General features: G+C 44.6%; 1 long non-coding RNA gene across 1 annotated transcript; it reads right to left on the reverse strand.

Moving 5' to 3' along the window:
• Positions 1-1,475: 1,475 nt before the first annotated feature.
• Positions 1,476-25,492, reverse strand: LOC138849499 (uncharacterized). Its single transcript, XR_011388387.2, has 2 exons — positions 24,974-25,492; positions 1,476-4,455 (listed from the first exon to the last, which is right to left on the reverse strand). It is a non-coding gene; the product is annotated as an uncharacterized LOC138849499 (long non-coding RNA).
• Between the last annotated feature and the right edge of the window lie 418 nt (positions 25,493-25,910).

Here is a 25,910-nt window from a genome sequence, read left to right on the forward strand (position 1 = left end):
ACCAGAATAATGGCATGATGGATTAGGCCAACATTCCATATCCAAGTGCTGGTCCGATCCTGGTCCTGGTTGCTCCGATTTCAGTCCAACTCCCTGATGAGGCACTTTGGAGAACAATGAAAGATGACCCAAGTGCTTGGGCCTCTGCCACCCCCTTGGGAGATCCAGTTTGAGTTCCAGGCTCCTGGCTTCAGCCTGGCTCAGAGCTCACTGCTGCAGCCATTTGGAGAGAATCGGCAGATGGAAGATATTTCTGTGTGTGTGTGTATGTGTGTGCTTATCTCTGTGGCTCTGCCTTTCAAATAAAAATAAATCTTAAAAAAAAAAAAAAAAAAAAGAGAGAGAGAGAAACACAGCATCCCAGACTCCTCACCGGACCTCCAGTGTGAAAATCTACACCGTAGCAAAGCCCCTGGTGATTCATGTACCTGGTTAGTCTGGAAGCACACAGATTTCTAATGTGTCCTTTTTTTTTTTTATAAAAAATACGAATTATTTATTTATTTGAAATGAAGAGTAACAGAGAGAGAGAGAAGGAGAGACAGAGAAAGAAAGATCTTCCATCTCCTGGTCTACTCAAATGGCAGCAAGGGCTACAGCCTGGCTGGTTCGAGGCCAAGGAGCTTCTCCCGGGTCTCCCACTTAGGTGCAGGTCCCCAAGCCATCTTCTGTTGCTTTTCCAGGTACATTAACAAGGAGCTGGATTGGAAGTGGAGTAGCCGGGACTCGAACCAGCGCCCATACGGGATGCCAGCATCGCAGGCGGCAGCCTAACCCAGTATGCCACAATGCTCTCCCCCAATGTGTCCTTTGTATTTAAAACTTCATGTACTTGAGGCTGGTGCTGTGGCCATTATTTACATAGTACATATTTTGAATAGTCTTTATTTTTAAAAAGTTATTATTTTTATTTGAGAGAGAGAGAGAGAGAGAGAGATCTCCCACCCACCGTTTCACTCCTCAGATGTCTGCAACATTCTGGGCCAAGCCAAAGCCAGGAGCCCAGAACTCAATCTGAGTCTTCCACATGGGTGGGTAGCAGGGACCCAAGGACTTGCGCCATCTCCTGCTGCCTCCCAGGGTATATATTATCAGGAAGCTGGGATTGGTAGCAACTCAGAAGCAAAGCTAGACTAGAACTCAGGCACTCCAGTTTGGGGTGCAAGTGTCCCAGGTGGTGTGTTAATTGCTGTACCAAATGTCTACCCCAATAATCTTAGTTTTAAAAAAAGACTTTAGAATGTTGATACAAATGATACCATGAGGTTTTTTATCCTAGCTATATTCATTTCTAATATACTTTGAAATGAATGACAAACAATGGTTACATTCAAGATGCTCATCTCATCCTTTGCCACTAACACGTCCTGGGCATCGCTGTGGCACACTCACGCTCACTGTATTTCAGGCAGCGTTCTTCCAGAGCACTCACTGCTTATAAGACGTTGATGCTAAACGATTTACTAGAGCCAAGATTTTTTTTTTTAAGATTTACTTATTTATTTGAAAGGCAGAGTGAGAGAGAGAGAGAGAGGGAGAGAGAAATCTTCCATCCACTGGTTTACTCCTTGGATGGGTGCAATGGCCAATCTGGGCTGCGTTGAAGCCAGGAACCAGAAGCTTCATCCAGGTCTCCCATGCGGGTGAAGGGGCCCAAGCACTTGGGCCATCCTCTGCTGCTTTCTGAGGCCCTTAGCAGGGAGCTGGATCAGAAGTGGGTGCTCTGACGTGGAGTGCCGGCGCTGCAGGCAGCAGCTTAGCTCCTTGCACCACAATGCTGGCCCCACAAAGCTCTTCTTCCTCTATGAATAGTAAATCCCGGGTTTTGTTATTTTGAAAATTCAGACAGAGGCTGTATGATGTGATGCGACAGAGAGGGTTTTGCCAGTCTGATAGACCAGAGACGTCACTTTCTAGCATGTAGACTCCTTCCTTCCTCTTTCTTTCTTTCGTTCATTCATCCTTTCTTATTGTTTTCAAAAGATGTATTTATTGATTTGGAATTCAGAGTTGCAGAGACAGGGAGAGACACACACAGAGAGATCTTCCATCTTCTGATTCATTCCCCAAATGGCTGCAACAGCCTGAGCTGTGCCTGTCCGAAGTCAGGAGACAGGAATTTCTTCTGGGTCGCCCATGTGGGAGCAGGGGTCCAAACACTTGGGTCGTCTTCCACTGCTTTCTCAGGCACATTGGCAGGGGGCTGGATCAGAACCGGAGCAGCCAGGACTTGAGTTGGCACCCATATGGGATGCTGGTACGGCAGGCTGTGGCTTAACCTGCTACGCTACAGTGCCAGCCCCTTCCTTTCTTAATTTCTGGCCTCATGTATTGAACAGCAATGACATGCCAGTACTTAGCACGGAGGATAGAGTTGAGGAAGACGGTGCCTCTTTCCCAGGGTCTTCCGTTCTAGTTGGCTGTGCTAAGCGTAGTAGAATGTGACAAGGGTGATGGACATCATGTGTTGAGGTTGATTTCTTCTGAGAGGAGGAGCGTGGTGGGGGCAAGAGGCATGGAGTTACCACACAGACCCGGGGAGTCCGGTGAAAGCAGGCCTGAGGCAAGCAGACTGCAGACACGTTTATTTCAGTTGCTACAGCAGCTTATATAGCCAAGGCAGCCAATCCGGTCAAGGGGAGGTCTATGCCCTAACCAATCACACCCTGTTGCCTGGCAGTTTCTGAAGCCATCCAATCACAGCCTGTTGCCAGGCAGTTTCTGTTGCTAGCGGCCATCTTGGAATGGCCTTCTCATTCCACCACATTATTATTTTTTTTAAGCAGGCCTGTGCCCTGGGACAAGGGGATAAGTTCAAAGGTGACCTGGGGCCCCCACATAGCTCCATTCCAGTTGACTATGCTAAGCATAGTAGAAAGTGACAAGGGTGATGGACATCATGGAAACACAGAGCCGGGAATCTGGCTCAGCATGGGATCCAACTAAGGTTTCCCAGCAAGAAATAAAACTTCAACCCAAACCCAAAGGATAGCAAAGCCACAGACTGAGAATCAGAAAAGCAAATCTCCCAGAGTCTCTGTTTCTTCATTTGTTATGTGAGACAGGAAGCACACTAACCTCACTAGATCATTTAGAACAAAAACACTGTAATAAGTGTGAGAATCATGTGTTTGAATGTTCATAGGCACACAGAGTGGCACTACCAAGCAGCAGCTATACTTTCACTCCTAGTTATGCATACAAAAAAACCTCCCATATATCCACACAAAAAATTGGCATGAAAGTGTTCAGAGCATCATTATTCCCAACAGCCAAAAAAATGGAAATAAAACATCTCTCAACTGATGGACAAATAAGATATATCTACATAATGCAATTTTTTAGCAATAAAAAGAAATGAAATATTGATGCATGCTACAATAGGAATGAACTCTAAGATGTTATGTTAAGTGAAAAAAGCTGGAAATGAAAGGTCACATCTTACGTGATTCCATTGATATGAAATGTCCAGAATGGGCACTCTATATTCTATAGATTTTAATAGATCTATAAATCCATATAGACACAGAGTAGATTAGTGACTGCCTAAGGTGGGACATGGGTTGAGGAATGGAATGGTTGTTAATGGATATTGAATTTCTTTTTGGAGTGATGAAATGTTCTCAAATTGATCACGATTATAATTGTATGACTCCCCGAATATAATAAAAACCAGTGAATTGTATACATAGCAAGTGTTTGAGTTCTATGTTATGCTATGTGAATTATATCTCGATAAAGCTATATAGTTGCTTTTTTAAAAAAATGAGAGCTAACACCCTCATAAGTAGAACCTAGGCACACTTCTTAGTGCTGTCCACGTAAATGTGTTAATCTGCTTAATTCTTATATCACCCGATGAGAAAAGGATCCATGGCAAGAAGGAAAGCCTTCGCTAACACTAATGGACTCTGGCCGTCCCCAGAGGAGACTATGCAGGGCCACAGAGCCAATGAGCAGTACAGTTGGGAGTAAACCTTGGGGTCCGGCTCTGCTATGCACAGGTTTTACCTTTCACTCTCATCTCCTGGACTGGGTAGCAGTAAAGTCTTCAGTTTTAGATCCACATTGACCTGGGTTCTGATTTTGTCTCTACTATTGACCAATCCAGTGATCCTGGGCCAGCTACTGAATTTAATTTTATCATGTGTTCAATGGAGATAATAGTGTTGGATTTGTCATAGGACTGCTGTTTAGCACAGGAACTATCGTTTTTTTAAAAGATTTATTTTATTTATTTGAAAGACAGAGTTACAGAGAGAGGTAGAGACAGAGAGAGAGGTCTTCCATCTGCTGGTTCACCCCCCCAGATGGCCGCAACGGCCAGAGCTGCACCGATCTGAAGCCAGGAGCCAGGAGCCAGGAGCCAGGAGCCTCTTCCAGGTTTTCCACGTGGGTGCAGGGGCCCAAGGACTTGTGCCATCTTCTACTGCTTTCCCAGGCCACAGCAGAGAGCTGGATCGGAAGAGAAGCAGCAGAGACTAGAACCGGTGCCCATATGGGATAAAGGTGCTTCAGGCCAGGGCTTTAACCCACTGCGCCCCAGCGCCAGCCCCAGCAGAGGAACTATCTTTGGTGAGCCATTATTAACTATGAGACCCTTCTTGTATGCATTATTGTCACTGGTTTTGGAACTGAAAAAGCACTCCCCAGCAGGCAGTCTAACACTGTGGCAACAGCGAAGAGTCAGCTGATTATTTCTGCAAGGATTTTTGCTTTGCACATAGAAATGGCCTAGTAAACTAGTAGTCTGGTATGCAAACTTGTACATCCCATAATCTAGAATTAAAGTTTTAAGTGAGGATAAAAATAATTTTCCAGTTGCACTAGCATTTGAAATGTTGAGAATTTGCTTTTTAATGCATAAAAATAAGCAAAGTGTGGGATGGAGAAAGAAATGTGTCACTTCCCCAGTGCTAGCCAGCAAGGGCAGAGTGACCTTACACAAGAAGAAAAATGCCAGTAATTTCCAAACTAATCTAATTTTAAATTTCTGGATTTTTTTTTTTACTCAATCGTGCACAGACATGTTTATTCTTCGAAGAGAAAAAAAAAAAGATCCCAGCAACATTAGTAACAAACGAAGTGATGCAGGTTTTGCTGGCAGAAACACATGGACACAGGGCTGCAGAGCTCATTTGCAAGCCAGGAAGCAAGTCAAAGTCCACTGCGTTTCTCTGATGCCCAGAATGTTTCTCTGAGCACAGTTTGTGACCAGAATTTGGGGAGGGGGCGGTGCTGGCACAGTCTGCTGTGGTATGATTCAGTAGCCTCTTTCATCTCCTCTTACTTTCTTCCTAACGCTCAGTGAACCAGCTCTGAGATTTCCACTGTGGAAAACGTCCCACCTTTCATTCCATGGCTTAGGTCACCTTTACTTCCTCCTTTCTCCCCTGAGGCCAGTCCATGGGTACGTTCAGTAGTCGTCCTCCAAAACACATGTGGACTTGCTACTCTCTTACTCCTTTGCCATTATTCATCCAAGCTACCTGCATCTCATGCCTAGACCACCGCAACAGTCTTTTCTAAATGTTCCCTTTGCTCCCCCCAGGCTCTCTACAGCCAAAAATTCACCGAGCATCCAGAGGGACCCTGAAAAATGTGAACCAGGTCAATCTCCTGCCTAAAAACTGATCAATGGTCAGAACTGCAAATATATAGAGTATAAAAATGGTGTAAAGCACTATGAATATTCAGGGAACATACTATTAAAACTACAATAGAATGCTACAATCCTCCCCCCACCAAATGACTAGAAATTTAAAAATTAAAGACTTCATAATTCCAAATGCTGCTAAGGCTGTGGAAGAAATGGAACTCTCATACAAAGCTAGCGGAAGAGAAAATAAAATGGGTCTAGAAAATAGTTTGGGAATATCCAATAAAGCTAAATGTATGCTTACTATATGACCCAGCAATTCCACTCCTAGAGAGCACTCCCATCTGCTTGTTCACTCCCCAGATGCTTATAATGGCCCAGGCAACAGGCTGAAACTGAGAGCCAGGAACTCAATCCATGTCTCCCACATGGGTGGCAGGAACTCGATTACTTGAGCCGTTACGTCTGCGCCTCACAGTAAACATCATCAGGAGGCTGGAATTGGGAGTGGAGCCAGCGTGTGAACCAGGTACTTGGAATATGGGATGTGGTCATCCTAACCAGCCTCTTAACCACTAGACAAAACCCCAGCCCCTGCAATAATTTTTAATTCCAATTCCCATGAACTTTTTGAGGCTCCCTCATATACCCAGGATAAATGAATGTCTACGTCCACCAAAAGACAATTCACTGTAGCTTTTTCTGTAATGGTTGCACACTGGCAACCACCTAAATGCCTATCCACAGTACAGTAAATAAGTCATGCTACATACATGCCACAAAAACTGGCACCCATAAGGGATGCCAGCGCTTTAGGCGGCATGCCACAGCGCCAGCCCCGTCCATGTCTGTTTTGGTCACTCTACCCCAGCACCCAGAGAAGAGCCATAGTAGGACTCAGACATTTCTTCTATGGATTAAGGTGCTCGTCAGGTCTCTGTGAAAAGTGATGACTTTGAGAATCTACAGTATCTTGATCTTCTTTACACAATTCCAGGTGAAAATACAGCTACTGTGGCCCTTTTGTAAATGTCCTTCCTGCTGGATTTATTCATTTACTTCCTGTATTTTATTTAACATTTATTAAATATTCATTATAAGCAAGATATTAAGCCAGCTAGTATTTTCTGGAGGTACAAAAACAGAAAATTACAAATACAGGAGACAGGAGCCGTAGCTTAGGGACTGTCGCCTAAAGCTGACTTAGGGGCAGAGATAGGACACTGCTTCATGGGAGGCTGAGCGGGAAATATAGATGGGGGCATATAGAAATTTATTGATGAGAAACAGCAACATCTTAAGGGTTCTAATGTGATGGCTTCTACTTCCCCCTCAAGAAGGAGGCAGGGTCAGGTGCTGGAAAGGAGAAGGGTGGGAGTAGGTTAGGAGGCACAAGACGCTTCCGTGTGTTCATGTTCTTTAGGGTCAAGGGCCCTTCAAAAACTTCATGGGAAATGCAAAAAAGAAAAGCTTATTTTGGTTCAAAAGTTTTGGAAGGCATATAGAGGCTTCTCATAATACACATTTTCTACGAACGTTTTGAAGACGGCTCGTATCCTTTCGTGTTTGGACACCTGCTTTGCCTCTCCCGAGACAAAGGCTTACAGGGTACAGTAGCAAGGCATGGAGTGAAGGAACTGGGGCTCTTTGTGAGATGTGGATGAAATGATAAGCAGAATGGGCGTCGAGAACAGAAGTGAAAAGCTGTGAAGTCAGGAGGAATTTGGAGAACCAAGAGGGCAGCGTGAGTGCACAGAGACGCATCCTTCTTACCAAATAGATAAAAATACTGTGATCCAAAATCTTGACAGTAATAGCCTGGAAATTTGGGGAAAGTGGTAAGTCAGAAGGAAAGGTATGTTGTTCTAAACATCTTGTCCAGGAGGAAGCTAGATATAGATTAAATGCTTACTTTGTTAGGAAAATATAAACTAAAGTCATAAAAACCACTAGATGATTAGGAATAGAATATGTAAATTCTATTCAAACTTGTTGAAGAATTAGGAAAGCTTGTCAACTGCAAAGAGCATAGAAAGGAGGTGAAAAAGAGAAATTATTATATTCTTAACCACAATGAAATAGAAATGCTTCAACTTACCTATTAAAAGTCAGAACTCTGGCCGGCGCTGCGGCTCAACAGGCTCATCCTCCGCCTAGCGGCGCCGGCACCCCAGGTTCTAGTCCCGGTCGGGGCGCTGGATTCTGTCCCAGTTGCCCCTCTTCCTGTCCAGCTCTCTGCTGTGGCTCAGGAGTGCATTGGAGGATGGCCCAAGTGCTTGGGCCCTACACCCGCATAGGAGACCAGAAGCACCTGGCTCCTGGCTTCGGATCAGCGCAGCGTGCCAGCCGCAGTGCGCTGGCCGTAGTGGCCATTGGAGGGTGAACCAACAGTAAAGGAAGACCTTTCTCTCTCCCTCTCTCTCTCTCTCTCTCTCTCACTATCCACTCTGCCTGTCAAAACAAACAAACAAAAACAACAAAAGTCAGAACTCCTAGACTGGTTCCTTCCCTCCTTCTTTCCTTCCTTCCTTCCTTCCTTCCTTCCTTCCTTCCTTCCTTCCTTCCTCTCTTTCTCTTTTAAAGATTTTATTTATTTATTTATTTGAAGGTAGAATTACTGACAGAGAAAGAGAAAGAGGTCTTCCATCCAATGGTTCACTCTCCAATTGGCTGCAAAGGCCAGAGCTGGGCCAATCTGAAGGTAGGAGCCAGGATCTTCTTCAGGGTCTCCCATGCGGCTGCAGGGGCCCAAGCACTTGAGCCATCTTCTACTGCTTTCACAGGCCATAGTAGAGAGCTGAATTGGAAGAGGAGCAACCAGGACTTGAACTGGCACCCATATGGAATGCTGGCACTACAGGTAGCAGCTTTACCCGCTATGCCACAGCACCAGCCCTGATGTTTGCCATTCTTGTAACCATGGCAAAATTGGCCTCATGTGGGACTGAGAGTCAAACCAGCACTCTGCTAGTCCTTTCTGGGGATTTTAAAAAGTTGGTACTGGCTCAGAGAATTAGAGAGTCTGATGCTCATTACTCACTGCCGTGCCACTTCCAAGGAAGAAGTCTGTAGTGGAAGAGAATTAAGGCAAGAAGCAAAGTGACACTGAGATTGGGAGAGAAAGAAGCAGAGAGAGTTGTTTCAGTAGGACAGACCTCATCTTGTAGACCTTATGTCCTGCTGGTCAAAGCTTGACCAATACACCTACTTACAACCAAGTTGCTTGTACAATTTGTTTATACATATTTTAGTAAATATCTCCCTTCCTCCACCAGTTTTTGGCTCATTTTGGTGATATTTGGAATATTTTGAATAATAGTTCAATAAAATTAAATATCTGTATTTATTTAACATTAGGTTGTTTCTAATGTGGCAAGCATTATTGGTTAGGATTTGGACAGAGGGAAGTGAGGAGGGAGGTGGTGGTATAGTGTTTGCCAACAGCAGGGAATGGTATAAAAAAAGCCATGGAGGCGAGAAAGTACACAGCATGTTTAAGGATTAACAAATAATCTGGTTTGGCTGGAGTTGTAGAATGGTGGGAACAGAAATAACTATAAAAATAGAGTCACTAACTCATAATGTACTAATGATAGGGTAGCTGAAAAAGGAAAAAAAGGAGTGCAAATTTGTGCTAGGTTCATTACTAAAAAATAAGGGACTTGTCATGGACAGAGTCCCAGGGCAGCCATGTGGAAACCCCGGCACGGGGCCCTGAGAGGCATAGAGTTTAAAGTGTCAGAAAGAGTTACAATACTGACATCAACCCCGTGAAGACTCAACCAGCAGGAAACTACTGAAAATCAAGTGAATGCGTGAAGGGAAGAGCTGAGAAAATGACAAGTAGTTGACCAGGTGGGAGGGAAGGCTGCGTCTTTTACAACTGTCGATTCTTAAATCCATCAGTTTGGGTCGCGGTATGTGTAGGGGGGTGAATTTGGGGATTTATTCCCTACTGTTTTGGTTTTCATAAGGAGGGATTTTCCTGGTTTTTTTTTTTTTTTTGGTCCCACATTTTATATTTTATAATCTATCAGAAAGAAGGCCACACAATCAGTGAAGTAAAGCATTATTTATTAAGTGATGTTGAAACAACTGTTAGAAAAGAAATTAGAGTCATTCATCTTCCTACTGTCTTCCTATAGGTATGAAAGATAACGTAACAAATTAACTACAAAAGATTAGAAGAGAAAATGTGACTTTGTGTTAGTTATCTGTGAGAGTGGGTAAAAATGGGTTGAGAGTAATCTCTAAATGTAAAAGTGTTGAAAGAAAATTAAAGAAAAAAATTAGTGCACCCGATCATAGAAAAATCACAAATTTCTATAGGAGTCAAAAATTTTTGTCAACAATATGGAAGATAATAGCTTGTTAGATAAAAAGGTGTGTAGATATGTTGAAATCTGCAGAAATATAATTTTTTAAAAAGATTTAATTTTTATATGAAAGGCAGAGTTATAGAGAGGCAGAGGCAAAGGCAAAGAGCGCGCGCGAGAGAGAGAGGTCTTCCATCCGCGGTTCACTACCCAAATGGCCACAACGGCTGTAGCTGGGCCAAACTGAAACTAGGAACCAGGAGCTTCTCCTGAGTCTACCCACGCTGGTGCAGGGGCCCAAGGACTTGGGCCATCTTCCATTGTTTTCCTAGGCGCATTAGCAGGGAGCTAGACTGGAAGTGGAGCAGCTGGGACTTGAACAAAAGCCCATATAGGTTGCTGGCACAGCGGGTGGCAGTTTTACCAACTGCACCACAACACCATCTTACAGAAATACAATTTTTGAGCACCAGCCCAGGTCAGGTCTGTACTGGACACTTTGCAAATATTCAGTTAATAAAATGCTACAGGGGCCAGTGCTGTGGTATAGTGGGTAAAGCCTCTGCCGGCAGTGCCGGGGTCCCCTATGGATGGGGTCCCATATTGCCGGTGCTGGTTCAAGTGCTAGCTGCTCCAATTTTGATCCAGCTCTCTGCTCTGGCCTGTGAAAGAACTGGAAGATGGCCCAAGTGTTTGGGCCTCTGCACCCATGTGGGAGACCCAGAAGAAGCTCCTGGCTCCTGGCTTTGGATCGACCCAGCTCCGGCCGTTGCGGCCATGTGGGGAGTGAACCAACGGATGGAAATTGTCTCTCTCTCTCTCTTTTCCTCTCCCCCTCCCACTGCTCTCTCTGCCCTTCAAAATAAATAAATAAATCTTAAAAAAAAAAAAAAGAAAAGAAAATGCTACAAGTGGAGAGTGCCAGTTGGCTAGGTACAAACTGAGGGCCAGAGCTCTGTGTGGACATGTCTAGTCACTCACCGGGGGCAATGACTGTTTCTGCCTATCAGACATCCGTCCTTTCACAGCTCCACGCCAGCTAGCTCATAGTCAAACCCCAATTTCCTTCAGGCAGCCACTCCTCCTTCCTCTTTCATCCTGTGTTCAGAGACCTGACTCCTTCCTGGGCCCGGACGTGAGTCCCAAATGGTCTTAGCTTGGATTGCAAGATGTGGTTGCAGTGACTGGGTTTAAGAATAGATACATGGGAAATTCTGGCTAAAAGGAGAGGGAGAAATCATCTAGTGGGTTTTTGGAAAATACTTACTTGTTCTTATAAACAGAATGTGACTTTCTCACCTCCAGACACTGCTGTGTGTTGACATAACGACTGGAAGGCTATGACCATTTTGTGACCATGTGGGATGGGACAGAGCCAAATCATGTCAGAGAAAAAGCTCTGTACCCTAATCATACCCCATCCCCCCAGAGCAGCTTGTCTGGGGCTTCCTGTTAGGGAAGATGGTCCATTGCCTCAATATTTAGCCCTGTTGAGCCTGGTATTCCATTGCTAGCTGTGAAAGGTCCTACAGGAGGCCGGCACTGTGGCGGAGTGGGTTAACGCCCTGGCCTGAAGCACTGGCATCCCATATGGGTGCTGGTTCTAGTCCCTGCTACTCCACTTCCAATCCAGCTCTCTGCTATGGCCTGGGAGAGCAGTAGAAGATGGCCCAAGTCCTTGGGCCCCTGTACCCACGTGGGAGACACGGAGGAAGCTCTCTCTCTGCCTGTCTTTCTCTGCTCCACTTCTGATCCAGCTCTCTGCTATGGCCTGGGAAAGCAGTAGAGGATGGTCCAAGTCCTTTGACCTCTGCACTCATGTGGGAGCCCTGGAAGAAGCTCTTGGCTCCTGGCTTCGGGTTGGCGCAGCTCTGGCCGTTGCGGCCAATTGGGGAGTGAAACAGCAGATGGAAGACCTCTCTGTCTTTCTGCCTCTCTTCTCTCTGTGTAACTCTGACTTTCAAATAAATAAAAAAATCTTAAAAAAGAAAGAAAGAAAGAAAGGCCCTACAGAACAAATGAATCCTAAAAATGAATATAACAATCAATAACCACGTGACAGAAAGTTTTGGCATCATTACAGGTTGAATATCCCTTATTCTAAAGGCTTGGTCCCAGAAGCGTTTGGGATTTTGGAATTTCTTTTTATTTTGGAATATTTGCACATTTATAATGAGATATCTTGGAAATGGGATGCAAATTTAAACTTGAAATTAATTTATATTTCATGTGCATTTTATACACATGAGCTGGAGGGAATTTATACAATATTTTTAATAACTTTGAGCATGAAATCAAATTTAATGGTGTGGAACTTTCTACTTATGACATGTCAGCACTTAAAAACATTACAGGTTTTGGAGCATTTTGAATTTCAGATTTTCAGAGTAGGAATACTCAACCTATGGTAAACAAAGAAAGTTAAATTAAGCAGGATTGAGACTCCTCTCTTTTTGAACTATATATGAAAAAAGGCTTTTTTTTTTTTTAATGGTAAGCACTGTCAGACTTTGCTGGCCTTTAAGAATGTAAACTATTACAACTTTTTAAAAATAGCAATAGCAGTCCTATTTTTTCCTTGTTTTACTACAGAGCAAACACTATGCAAAGCAAGAGAATTGCTTTAACCTTTAACCCATTGAAATAGATATGACCATCTTCAATTTAAAGATAAGATTTAGGGGTGGGCACTTGGCCTGGTGGTTAAGATGCTGCTACAGATGCCTGCATCCCGTATCCAGGGTGCCTGGGTTTTGAGTCCCAGCTCTGTTCCCAAATCCAATTTCCTGCCAATGTGCACTTCGGGAGGCAGCAAGTAATGTCTCAAGTTCTCGGGTCCCTGTCACCCATGTGGGAGACATGGGTTTTGTTCTTAGCTCCCGGAATCGACTCGCCCAGACCTCACCATCATGGGCATTTGGGGGGTGAATCAACAGAAGGGAGCTCTCTCTCTGCCTGTCTTTCTCTGCTTCTCTCAGATAAGAAAAATAAGTACAAATTTTAGAAAAATAAATAGATAAGGTTTAGAGAGCCCACAGACTTGTTGAGGTCTCACATGTACTGAGGGTGAATCTCTGGGGATTATCACTCTACAATGACCTGGATGTGTGCCAAGGGCACCCCCACCCATGAATAAAAATTATAATAGAATTTAAAATTTGATATTCAAAAAATAAAAGCATTAAAGCATATAATATATGCTCTGTTGCTGGTTAAATCTGCAGATGCAGACGCCACTGCGTGGAGGGTCTTGCTATGCTAATTCTGAGTTATCTATATGAGGGCAAATGGTACCACAGTCTTATCATTCCCAAGGATCTCTAAGGAGCTCACTCCAACCCATGGAGCCAGGATTCCACTTGATCTGACTTCAAAACTGTGATCTTAACAAAGACCACAAGGACCCAGCTTTAGAAAGCAATTTAGCAGGGGTTGGCATTGTGTTGTAGTGGGTAAAGCAGCTGTGTGCAATGCCGGTATCCCAATGGGCGCCAGGTCAACTCTCCGATCCAGCTCCCTGCTAATGGCCTGGGAAGGCAATGGAGGATGTCCCAAGGTCCATTTGAGTAGTGAACTAGCGGATAAAAGAAGTCTGCCTCTGTCTGTCACTCACTTTCTTTTTAACTCTGCCTTTCAAATAATAAATAAAATAGATGTTTAAAACAAAAGAACAAAGAGGGAGGTCTGATATAAAAAAAAAAAAAAAGAAAAATTCACTCATGTTTCCTTTTTTCTTTTTTGGTTAGGATTTATTTTTATTTATTTGAAAGGCAGAGAGAGAGAGGGACAGAGAGACAGAGTGACATCTTCTGTCTTGTGGTTCACTCCCAAATGACTGCAATGGCCAGGGCTGGGCCATGCAGTAGCCAGGAACCTGGAACTCCATCCAGGTCTATCTAATACATGATTGGCAGGGGCCCAAGCACTTGGGCCATCTCATGATGCTTTTCCAGGTGCATTAGCAGGGAGATGGATTAGAAGTGAAGCTCCTGGGACTTGAACCAACACTCAAATGGCATGCCAGTGTTGCAGGTGGTGGCTTAACTTGCCATGTTTCTTAAACTACTAAGTTAAATATGACAAGTTCTAAAAACTTTAAGAACAGGCATATTACAGGCAGAATTTTTTGCAACTCTTTACAGAGTGCTTGTTAATTAAATTGTGTAATGCAGCCATCAAAAATAGTATTTATGAGGACTTTATAATAAAGTGAGAAACTGATTATATTATGCAATGCCAAAAGGAAAAATATCAACTTATGAAAACATTCATAAATCGTGGTCAGAACTGCCCCAAAGAAAAAGTTTAAGTGTGTAGAAAAATGATGAAAAAGAAATAATGTTAACAGAGACTGGATCTTGGCATAATGGGTAACTTTCTACAATTTCATATATTTTTTGTAGTGAGAATTTTCTCTAAGGATTACTGCTTTTGGAATAGAAATAATCCTAAGAATATTTTATTTATGCATTCATTTAGTTTATTAGGGAGATAGAGAGAGACAGAGAAAGTTTCCATCAGCTGGGTCACTCTCCAAACGCTCACAATAGTCAGGCTGGGCCAGGCTGAAGCTAGGAGCCTGGAACTCAATCCAGGTTTCCCCCATGGGTGGCAAGGATCTAACCACTTAGACCATCACCAGCTGCTTCCCAGGGTGTACATCCACAGAAGCTGGAATAAAGGTCCAAGCTAAGACTAAACCAAGGTACCTGGATATGGGATTAAGATCTCTCAAGCAGTGTCTTAACCATTATGCCAAATGCTGCCTTTAAAAATCCTTACTAAAAAACAAAAACAAACAAACAAAACATAAAGGCTTTGGATGAGTTGGATGAGGTCTTTAATTAGACAGTAAGAAATCACTGCGGGTTGGAGAAGATTCCACATGAGAATGTGACCATTGATTTCTCAGTGCTCAAAGCAAAGGTTAGGAGAAAATCTCCCTGCCTAGTCTTGATTCATGGTTTTCCCACACCATCTGAGGTTGGATATTCTGCCCCACTGCCAGCTCGTGGGGTTCAATACCTGGTTCAGGGAGCATGGTCATGGTAGACTTATTTAAAACTTACATGTCCATGAAGTGCCTTGGAGAGATTTTATAAATTTCTGGGTCACCAAACCTGGACATATCCAGGTAGACACAGAACTCTGCAAAGCTCTAAGGAGCTAAATACCAAAAGAAAATCTTACAATAGAATAAATCTATAAAATTCATGACTATAATTTATTAAAATCCTTCCCTCTTTTTAGAAACTTTCTTGGTGTCAAAATTCATATAACCCAATGGCTTCTCCTGGGTCTCCTCTGATCACCTCTGGTTATTCTTTCTGTCTCCTTTGAGGCTTTTCACTCTGTGCCTCTGCAAAGTGTATACCAGGCCCTCTTTTCTTCTCTGTACAGCCTTCTCTGGATGGTCCTGCTACCCTCTGAATTCCAATCACACCCCAACAACCCCTAAGAGCTGCTACTTGGTGGCTTAGGGACTGGTTCAATATAACAGTTTCCATTAACCTTCACTTTTGAATAACAGATGACTCTCAGAATTGATTATCAAGGAAAAAGCCCCATTAAACAATGGATAATCCTCTGATTGCCTTTTCCACCATTTGAAGTCTCTGACAAACTGAGGGTATCAGACTTCAGATACATAGACTGATTGTTATTTTCAATGTTCTTCTTTTAAAGTCATTTCACTATGGTTTTAACAATTTTCAGGTCAATGTGATACTTCAAAAAGTTTATTGAAAATGCCACACATTGAAGAAGGCATCTGGGAGTTTCAGCTACTCGGTGACTTCCCAGTTCATTGTATCCTGTGAGCCCCTGGAGCTGACTTCTACTGAGTAGGGTATCTAGTCCCGGGATGAATGCTTGTATCAACGGGTAATACGATAACCCCACTGTGTCCTTCCTGAACAAACGCTGCCTTTCATTATAAATGGTTTAGATCACATTTGATTCTCATTGTTTGGCATTGCTTGAGAATCTAGGCAGCATTTGTGTTTTCTTCCGGTCAAAAAGACCTGTTACAGAACACATGCTCTGCTTTGAGGTCACTCAACTCTTCTAGGCAATTCTCTCTCAACATCACAAGCTTGATAAGCATTGCAAGTCCACCACCCTCTGCTATTATTGTGCCTGTCCAGTTGCTAGCCAATCATTTCGGCTCAACAAATGATTTTGTGTGCCAACTATGTAGAAAGAGTCCTGGAGTGTGTAAGACAAATGGAACAAGAGACTCCAAAAGTTATTCCAGCCCTTTTCTTTGATTCCCAGGCCTAACCTGAGCTGTCAACTACTATCTACAAATACCCACAATTGCTTTGCAGCTAGAGTTCAGGGTCAAAACCAATTGGGAGTCATTGCTGGTTATTTGGTTCTTGATCCCAAGCACTATTGGAATTTTAACCTATCAGTATGAACTTAGGAGTATTGAATTCAATACTAAATATTCTAAAGCTACCCCAGCCTATTGTTTCTTTCTCTGCTCAGTTACAGCATCCTTTCATCCTTTTCCTCAGGTAGTAAAATGACTTAAATTCACTCTAACCACTACTTTCAGTAGACAATTGGCTTTCCGTGGAGCTAAGTGGAAAACAGTAAAGTGGACACACGCCCAAGACTCCCAACACTCTATCTATCCCACTGTTTTTTCCTCTTTCACAGCAAGTTAGGAGGTTTAATGCTCACTCTTCTTCATTATTATCTAGTATTAAGAGTTATTTTTATAAATTTTTTTCAAATTGCAAACAAAGAATGAGACATTTTTCTGCCTGTATGAAAAATGGCCTTGTGTGGTAGGCATTTAGCCTAGCAGTTACGAAGCTGGTTAAGATGCTCACGTTCCATATTAGAGTGCTTAGGTCTGGTAATGGGCTCTGACTCCTGACTCTGGCCCTGGGAGATAATGCTGATGGATCAAGTAATTGGATTCCTGCCCTCCATGGGGGAGACCTGGACTGAGTTCTTGGTTCCAAACTTCAGGCATGAGGAGAGAGAGCCAACATATAGGGGCTTTCTCTCTCTCTCTCTCTGGCTGTCAAATACATTTTTAAAAATTGACTTGTGTTTCCCTTCGTGAATTGACTACTTAGTACCATGTGAAAATATCTCAGTAATCTCAGTACACGCACAGAGCTGCTGCCATCCATTCAAGAGCAGGGAGGGCCCAGGAGGCAGCGACCAACTGCACTGGAGCTGTGAACCCCACACTCTCCCCCAGCACAGCACTGCCATCTGCATCATGAGGCTGGATACCCTCCAAGAATGCACCGCCCATCTAGAACTTTATGGGCCTGCTTTTTGAAAGCATACTCATTCCACATGCAAAGAGTTGGATACATATGCACACCAGTAGCCTTTACGCATGCAAAATGTGCAGATGGGCAAAGGAAAATGAAGCCAGGGGTTTGATGCTAAGATAGAATATTAGCCCTGGAAATTCCTCCAAGCCACATAAGGGACCTATGAAAAAACAGCCTCTCTTAGAACAGGCAACTGGAAATTATTTTAGCCTTTAGAAACTGTGGTTTAGTAGCAGTGTAAGGGAAAAAAGTTTTGGAGCTTTCCTTTTTTAGGGGTGGGGGTGGACAGCATAGTTCCCTTTGGAAACAAGCATCTGAAAGGTCACAGAATTTCAACCAGCAGCAGTATTATCACCAAAATCCATATTTTTATTCCTGAGGCTCCCACTACCTATGGACCACATCACCCTTAGCTGATATGACGGGAAAGAACTAAAGAACAGGCCTCCTTAAATTAACTATGAGGTGCAAGAGGTTTTTCTTTTTCTTTTTTTTTTTTTTTTTTTGAGGGAAAGTAAATGGAATTTGGAGATAAATGCTGTACAATAAATTATAGTACATTTTCAAGTATTTCATATCCCACAGAATTAATAAATACAGTGTTAGGAAAATGGCGCAGTCTTATCTATGGCACAATCTACACCCTGACACCATCCTAGGCTCTAGCACCCCCCCACCCCCCCACCCCCGCTGCCATTGCTGGAAGCCAGGTGGCCACATGGCGCAACACTGTTGTCAAGCTCCACCCCCATCCTAATGGGATTCGCTGCTCCTGCTTCCCTGCCCGCCCTCTGGCACAGTTTTAAAAGGACCTGTGCACGTGGCTCTGGTCTTTTCCTCTCTCCTCTCTCCCTTTTGGCTTCTCTCTCTCTCTCTCTCTCTCTCTCTCCTTCATCTCCTCTCGCTCTCGCTGTCTCTCTGCTCTCTCTCAGCTCGCTCCTCTCCCCTGCTTGCTCTCTCCCTCCTCTCCTCTCTGTCTCTCTCTCCCTTACATTCTCCTCTCTCTTTCTCCTTCTTCGCCCCTTCCCTCCGGTCTGCTGGGTTTTCCCCAATAAACCCTTTCCCTTACTCCGGTGTCTGGTGTGTTTTGTGGTGGCCTTACGCACATAACAGTTCTCCAACAGGTATACCAAGTCTTCTTATTAAGATTGCTTGTCTCAGACTAATTTTCTTTAGGCCTAAAGACATCCAAATTTAGGCATTTCTGAAAGAGATACATGGTTGACTAGATGGGGTCTTGAAAGAATAAGTCAAAGGTAATGCCCACATTCCTTGGGTAAGTAGATACAAATTGAAATTAGACACAATGGAGAAAGAACATTCTGCAGTCTTGGCACTGGAATTTTTTTTTTTTTTTTTTTTTTTTTTGGCAGGCAGAGTTAGACAGTGAGAGAGACAGAGACAGAGAGAAAGTGGTAGCTTTGGGATCCGCATGTAGGAAAGGCCTATACTTCTGGGAATGGAGAAGTCCCTATCTGTACTTGTGGGGAAGAAAAGTCCTGGTCAAGGTCCCTGCGGGTGCCTAAAGGTCAACCAGTGAGGATCAGACCCGCCTCAACCTTTAACCCCCATGCCCTGAATCTATAAAAGGAGCCCTCCCAATCTCTGATGCGGGACTTCCCCGGCCCCTGCTCTGTTGCTCTGTTGGGACCTGGGAACCTTGCCCAGGAGTGGAACCCCAATAAAAGCCTGTGAATTAATTGATTTGTCTGTCTGGGAAGATTTGTTAGCGTTGGACACCTTGCAGAAAGTTCTTCCTTCCGTTGGTTCATCCCCCAAATGGCCACTACGGACAGAGCTACGCCAATCCGAAGCCAGGAGCCAGGTGCTTCTTCCTGGTCTCCCATGCAGGTGCAGGGGCCCAAGCAGTTGGGCTATCCTCCACTGCCCTCCCAGGCTGTAGCAGAGAGAGCAACCGGGCAGAAGAGAAGCAACCGGGACTAGAACCCAGCGCCCATATGGGATGCCAGCGCTGCAGGCAAAGGATTAACCTAGTGAGCCACGGCAGGCACTGGCCCCACACTGGATTTGAAGATGCTACTGAGACCCTGATATAGAATGGTGCCGGCGCCGCGGCTCACTAGGCTAATCCTCCACCTTGCGGCGCTGGCACACCGGGTTCTAGTCCCGGTCGGGGCATCGGATTCTGTCCCGGTTGCCCCTCTTCCAGGCCAGCTCTCTGCTGTGGCCAGGGAGTGCAGTGGAGGATGGCCCAAGTGCTTGGGCCCTGCACCCCATGGGAGACCAGGATAAGCACCTGGCTCCTGGCTTCGGATCAGCACGGTGCGCTGGCCGCAGCGCGCCGGCTGCAGCAGCCATTGGACAGTGAACCAACGGTAAAGGAAGACCTTTCTCCCTGTCTCTCTCTCTCACTGTCCACTCTGCCTATCAAAAAAAAAAAAAAAAAATAGAATGGTTCAGGAGGCAGCTGGGAGAGGTATCTAGGCCCTCTAGGAGTTGTTAGCGCTTGGGTGGCAGTCAAAGCTAAGATAATGGATGAGATTTCTCAAATGAAGAATAAGGACAGATTCTTAGGAGAGTGATGTTAGGAGAAGAGAGGAGGGCAAGGGGGACAAGAAGGAAGTTGGAGAGGGTAGCCTGGGCATTCAAGGGAGGGGAATGTGTCAAGAAGGATGGGAAGGTCAATAAGGGTCCACAGATTCAACGCTACTGGTCAGTTGGGGCAATGACTGCAAAGAGGGAGTTAGCCCCAGGATCCAGATTGAACCAGTAGAAGCATGAGGAAGAGCAAAAGGAGGCAGCAGTGGGTGAAATTAGGCAGGTATAGCTGGAGGTATAGTTAGGTTGGATCAGGGTTTCTTAATCCTGCTCCATAAAATTTCCAAACACTCCAGGGTGATTCTAATGAGCAGTTAGAGTTGCTACACTGTGGCATAGCAGATAAAGCCGCCTTCTGTAGTGCCTGCATCCCATATGGGTGCCAGTTCGTGTCCTGGTTGCTCCACTTCCAATCCAGCTCACTGCTGTGGCCTGGGAAAGCAGTAGAAGATGGCCCAAGTCCTTGGGCCCCTGCACCCATGTGGGAGACCTGGAAGAAATTCCTGGCTCCTGGCTTCCGATCGGCGCGGCTCCGGCCATTCTGGCCAACTGGGGAGTGAACAAGCAGATGGAAGATCTCTCTCTCTCTCTCTCTCTCTCTCTCTCTCTGCCTCTCCTTCTCTCTCTGTGTAACTCTGATTTTCAAATAAATAAATCCTCAAAAAAATGAAAAATAACTTCTTTTAAAGCTGAGTATGGATGGAACCATAGAGGAACAGCTGAAGACAAATGGAGGCAGAGGCAATGGTAATCCATGGGTGTGGGCGGGGAACAGGGCAGTGATGGTAGGGATGAGTCTTAGGTATAAGAAGTGCTTCTGTGTCGTGCCAGAGGTGGAAATGGGGAAGTGGGTAAATCCAGGATGGAGATTCTGCTTGTAGGACATCCAGGAAACAATCTTCTAGTGCATTCTGCCTTGTCCGTCAATCAGCAAAGGTGAGAGGAGGGGCTAGGGAGATAGTGATCAGAAGAACATGCAGAGGATGCACGCGTGGTCAGCTGTTTGTGAGGCTGACGACCCCCAGCAGAACGTTAGGGAACAACAGCACTTCTTTAAGCACAAGGTTTATAGTCTTTGTGTCAACTTTTTAGGAGAATTCAAAGTTGAAAAAGTTAAGACCATGGGATGTACTGTGCTTGGGAGGGTGGGTCCTGGTTGCAAATTAACCAAGAAATCCCTTATAAATAAATTGTTGAACCCAAAACAAATGAACAAGCGAAAGCTTTTATTGATACAAAAGCTGATGTCCATCAAAATGGGAATGCCAACAGTATGCACATACTTTTAATGGGTAAAAGAAAGCGCTCAATATTTTACCAGATTTGCCATAAATAAACATTGTAGGATCTGTGTTTGTCCTGAGATGTTCACAAATCCATTCGGAGGCTCATTCCCCACACTTCTCACAAGAGGTCTTGTCCAATACTCACTGTCTTTCTAGCTGTATTTGTGTTGATGCAACCTGAATATTTTGCTGTCATGGAAAAAAGTCTAAGTGAATTCGTGTAAACTTGTATTTCCCATCAGACCCCTTGAGGTTATGGGGAGGGTAACCAACCTTCCAGTTTTGCAAGGAACTGAAGGGGTTCCATGACTCAGAAGGCACAGTGTGAAAACTGAGAGGGGGTCTCAGGCAACCCAGGAAGGGTGGTCATGCCCAGAACAATCCCTCTCATCCTTGTTGGTGACAAAATACTTGCTCTCACACAGTCCTGAGAGAAGGAGGAGGAGCCATCTGTCTGGTCTACATGCTAGGTTCATGGCAGGAAGCCGACATGGTGGAGACACCAAGAATTCCTTAGGCATAAATGAATTTTGTGATTTTTCTTCTACTCCATCTGGCTCCAAGCTGCCGTATGGCGGAGAACCCACACACATTTCATTGCTAAAATCCCTGCCCGCTTCTCTTCATCACTGCTCCTTTGAGGAGCCTGTTCTGGCACCTCTTGTCTCTGAAACACCTCCTTTTTTCTTTTTTTCTTTGAGGCTTCCTGCCTGAGAAGTCCTCTGCGTTTCTTTTCTCCTTTCCCCCTCAGGTAGGACACACTAAGTCAAGTGCATCATCATCATCAGCCCAAGGTACTTCTGGATTAAGGGAGTTAAACGTCTCCGTACAGAAAGGGTGCTTCGCTCTGGAGAAGTAGAGAACTCTTCATGCCCTCTTCTGTCCTTTGACAAGGTGAGGGGGCTTAACATGTTAATGGCTTAAGTTCCCAGCTCCTTGCTTCAGTCTGGACCCAGCCTGGCCCACCTCTGACTGTTTCAGATGTTTATGAAATAAAACCAGAGGCTTGGAGAGTCCTCTTTCTGTCTCTCTGCCTCTCTAATAAAGAAAAGAAGTCTTAAAACAATTTTAAAAATGTATTTATCTTAAAATCAGAGTTACAGAGAGAGAAGCAGAGAGAGAGAGAGAGAGAGAGAGAAGGAGAGAGAGAGAAAGGGAGAGAGAGAGAGATCTTCCATCTGCTAGTTCATCCCCCAAATGGCCGCAATGGCCAGGGTTGGGCCAGGCCAGGTCGAAGCCAGGAGCCAGGAGCTTCATCCAGGTCTCCCATATGGGTGCAGGGGCCCAAGGACTTGGACCATGTTCCACTGCTTTCCCAGGTGCTTTCGCAGGGAGCTGGATTGGAAGTGGAGCAGCTGGAAATTGAACCAGTACCCACATGGGATGACGGCTTTACCCACTACATCACAGTACTGGCCCCAGTAAATAAAATTTTATTTCAGTTTATTCCAGGTTTCATGTGAACAGTCTCTGTACAGAGTCACATTAAAAGCAGCATGAATCTGTCTCTGGAAACCTGGAAGATGAATGCAAATCCTTGTTTTCAGTGTTCTTAAAGAGCCAGACCTGACCCATAATCTTACAGAAAGCATCCCCCAAATCCTCCTTGGCCAGGGATCTTTTCCCCAAAGCTACTCATGCAGGGCAGCCCCTAAATATGTCTCCTGCTTCCTCAGGTCCATGTGGTTGTGCCTCTCCACCTCTCTCCCCTTCACCTCCATGCTACTGCCCAGATGTAGTTGGCTGACTCCTGCTCCTAAAAGCCAGCTCTACCAATCTGCTCCAGCAGGCTGCAGAACTCTTTCTTCAGCCACACCCCCTGTTTCCCTTGCTTCCCACAGAGCAATTCTCTCTGAGGACAGCTTGGGTAGTTAGGGGCCAACAGGGTTCAACTGAATGAGGGAGAGGGGTGAAGGCGGGCTTGTTCTCTTATGAGCCAACCCACTATGGATAGCTGTGTAAATGAAATGGGAAACTCACAAATTGACCTGTTGAACAAGATTTGATCTTCTTGAATGGCAACTTCAATAGCTTGTTTTTTGCCCCATGAGCCAGTGGTACAGCCTTCATGTTCAAGTCGGTTCATCTTGGCTTCCCATTGTCTAAGGCCTTGTCACATGAAATCATCATCCCTTGCCTGAAACTTTCATATGATTGACCCAGAACAATCTGGCTGTACTCACAGGAGTGTCCCCATATCTCTGCTCCTAGGAATTGGTGCCAAAGCAGTAATCAGAGATGTGTACACATATCTGATGCATATTAGAGACGTATATCCATATTAATATGGATAAACTTAAAGTGAAAAAAGTAGACATAGTCCAAATGTTTCCTAAACAAGAAACAGTTAACATTTAAAAAAATATTTAGTACCTTTATTTATTTGAAATACAGAGAGACAAAGACAGACAGACAGAGATCTTTCATCTACTGGCTCATTCCCTAGGTGCCCACAATAGCCAAGGCTGAGTGAGGCTGAGGCAGGAGCCTGGAACTCAGTCCATGTTTCTCATATGGGTGGCAGGGATTCAAATACTCGAGCCATTGCCTCCTGCCTCCCAGGTGTGCATTAGTAGGAAGGTGGAATTGGGAACAGAGCCAGGACCTGAACCTAGGCACTCTAATATGGGATGCAGACATTCTAAGCATTGGCTTTTACTACTGCACGAACATGCACACCGGTTACAATTTTTTGATAAAAGTTATGTGTTGAGGGGACTGCACTGTGGTGTGGCACTAGTTCAGGTTCTTGCTGCTCCACTTCCGATCCAGCTCCCTGCTAATGTGCCTGGGAAAGCAGTGGAAGATGACCCAAGCACCCACCTGGCCGACCTGGAAGAAAGTCCTGGCTTCCAATCAGCCCAGCTCCAGCCATTGTGGCCATTTGGGGAGTGAACCAGTGGATGGAGGATTCTCTCTTACTCTGCCTCTGCTTCTCTGTAACTCTGCCTTTCAAATAAATAAATAAATAAGTCTTTTAAATAAAGTTATATGCTGAAATACTTTATAGCTATTCAAATTCTGATTAAAGAATTTTTAATGACCTAAAGTATTTCTATTTTAATTTTAAATAAAATCACAAATGAAAAGAAATTTTAAGATTTTGTGTGTGTAGCCAGCGCCGCGGCTCACTAGGCTAATCCTCCGCCTTGCGGCGCCAGCACACCGGGTTCTAGTCCCGGTCGGGGCGCCAGATTCTGTCCCGGTTGCCCCTCTTCCAGGCCAGCTCTCTGCGGTGGCCCGGGAGTGCAGTGGAGGATGGCCCAAGTGCTTGGGCCCTGCACCCCACGGGAGACCAGGAGAAGCACCTGGCTCCTGCCATCGGATCAGCGCGGTGCGCCTACCACAGCGCGCCGGCTGCGGCGGCCATTGGAGGGTGAACCAACAGCAAAAAGGAAGACCTTTCTCTCTGTCTCTCTCTCTCTCACTGTCCACTCTGTCTGTCAAAAAAATAAATAAATAAAAATAAATAAAAAAAGATTTTGTGTGTGTGTGTGTGTGTGTACATATACACACATTTGGTGGTCCCTGGGAAGTGGAAATGTATTTATTTACTTATTTATCTACATTTTATCATGAACACATTTATTTTAAATCAAGTGATTCAATCAAGTGCAATATTATTGCAAAGTAAAAGGGAAAAGAAAGTAATTCTTCCAAGAATAACTGATGATAAAGGAAGCTGGAAGCCGCCTAACTGGTTAACAGTAAGGGGATGATTAAATACTTAAGGTTTATTCATAGAATGCCTCCACCTTAACACCCCTGGAGTGCCACACCTCCCGCTCCCGCTCCTGGCTCCTGCAGGAGTGCACCCTGGGACTCCTGCTCTGCCATCACCCTCGGTCTGCTCACCTTTCCCCTCCCACCAGCCTGCCGCCTGGGTGACATACCACCATGACCTCTTACCTGTTTGAGTAAGACTCCGCTGCCATTCCTGTCTCTCTCTGGAGAACCCCACTCCCCCTGCTGTGTAGTTCAGAGGAGTTGATTCTCCAGTACCCCATGGGGTGTGGTCCCCAGACAGCAGATTTATCAGTCAGATGCTCTATCCATGACACAGCGCCTGGTTCGGCTTAGACAACCAGAGCACTTGCTGTTAATGTTCTTCAGGAGCTCCCAGGAAGAATGTTATCTTCTCCCCTAGCATCCAGAGCTATAAAAATGAAATAAGCTGCAGAGTCATAGACCAGCTTTCTTCCAAGAAAAGACCCACAGTGTCCATGCTGAGAGAGAATGACGCAGAGGAAGAGATGAGAGATGATGAGTAAGGACGTCCCCACGTTACTGTTTGAGCCTCAGATTCAGCAGTGACAGAGCTTGCTTTTATTCATCTCAGCTAATACATTTCTTCCTTTCCTGCATTTCTTCTTTGCTTCTCATCTCTGTAATAAACTTCTTTTTCCATTGCTGATTTCTTTTCCCTGCACTTGTTTGGGAAGGGGTTCTGTCACTTGTAACTGAAGAAGTACTGATCCCATGACTCCCCCTTGGAGGCAATCAGCTGTATTTTGCAAGGAGCCACTTGGGTTTTGTGTGATAAGCAAGTCTGGACTCATTCCAGGGAAACTGTGGTTTGCAGGCCTTTTCCCTCTATATCTGGACATTTTCTGTTCTTACTGGCTGGAAATTTTGTTCCGCCCTGCAAGTAAGGGAGCGAGATCAGACATACATCATTTAATATTTACAGACACTAAAAATATTTTGAAAGCATTTTGAATGACATGGGAAAACATTTGTAATTTATGACTTCAATTATTTTAAGTATATTTTAGCTAATTATAGAAAAATACTAGAAGGAAATACATCAAAATATTAACAGTGGTTAAATCTGAAGGATAAGATT

The sequence above is a fragment of the Oryctolagus cuniculus genome, chromosome 4 (genome assembly GCF_051225735.1).
Source record: "Oryctolagus cuniculus isolate XC-2025 breed Fujian yellow rabbit chromosome 4, ASM5122573v1, whole genome shotgun sequence".
Lineage (NCBI taxonomy): Eukaryota > Metazoa > Chordata > Mammalia > Lagomorpha > Leporidae > Oryctolagus > Oryctolagus cuniculus.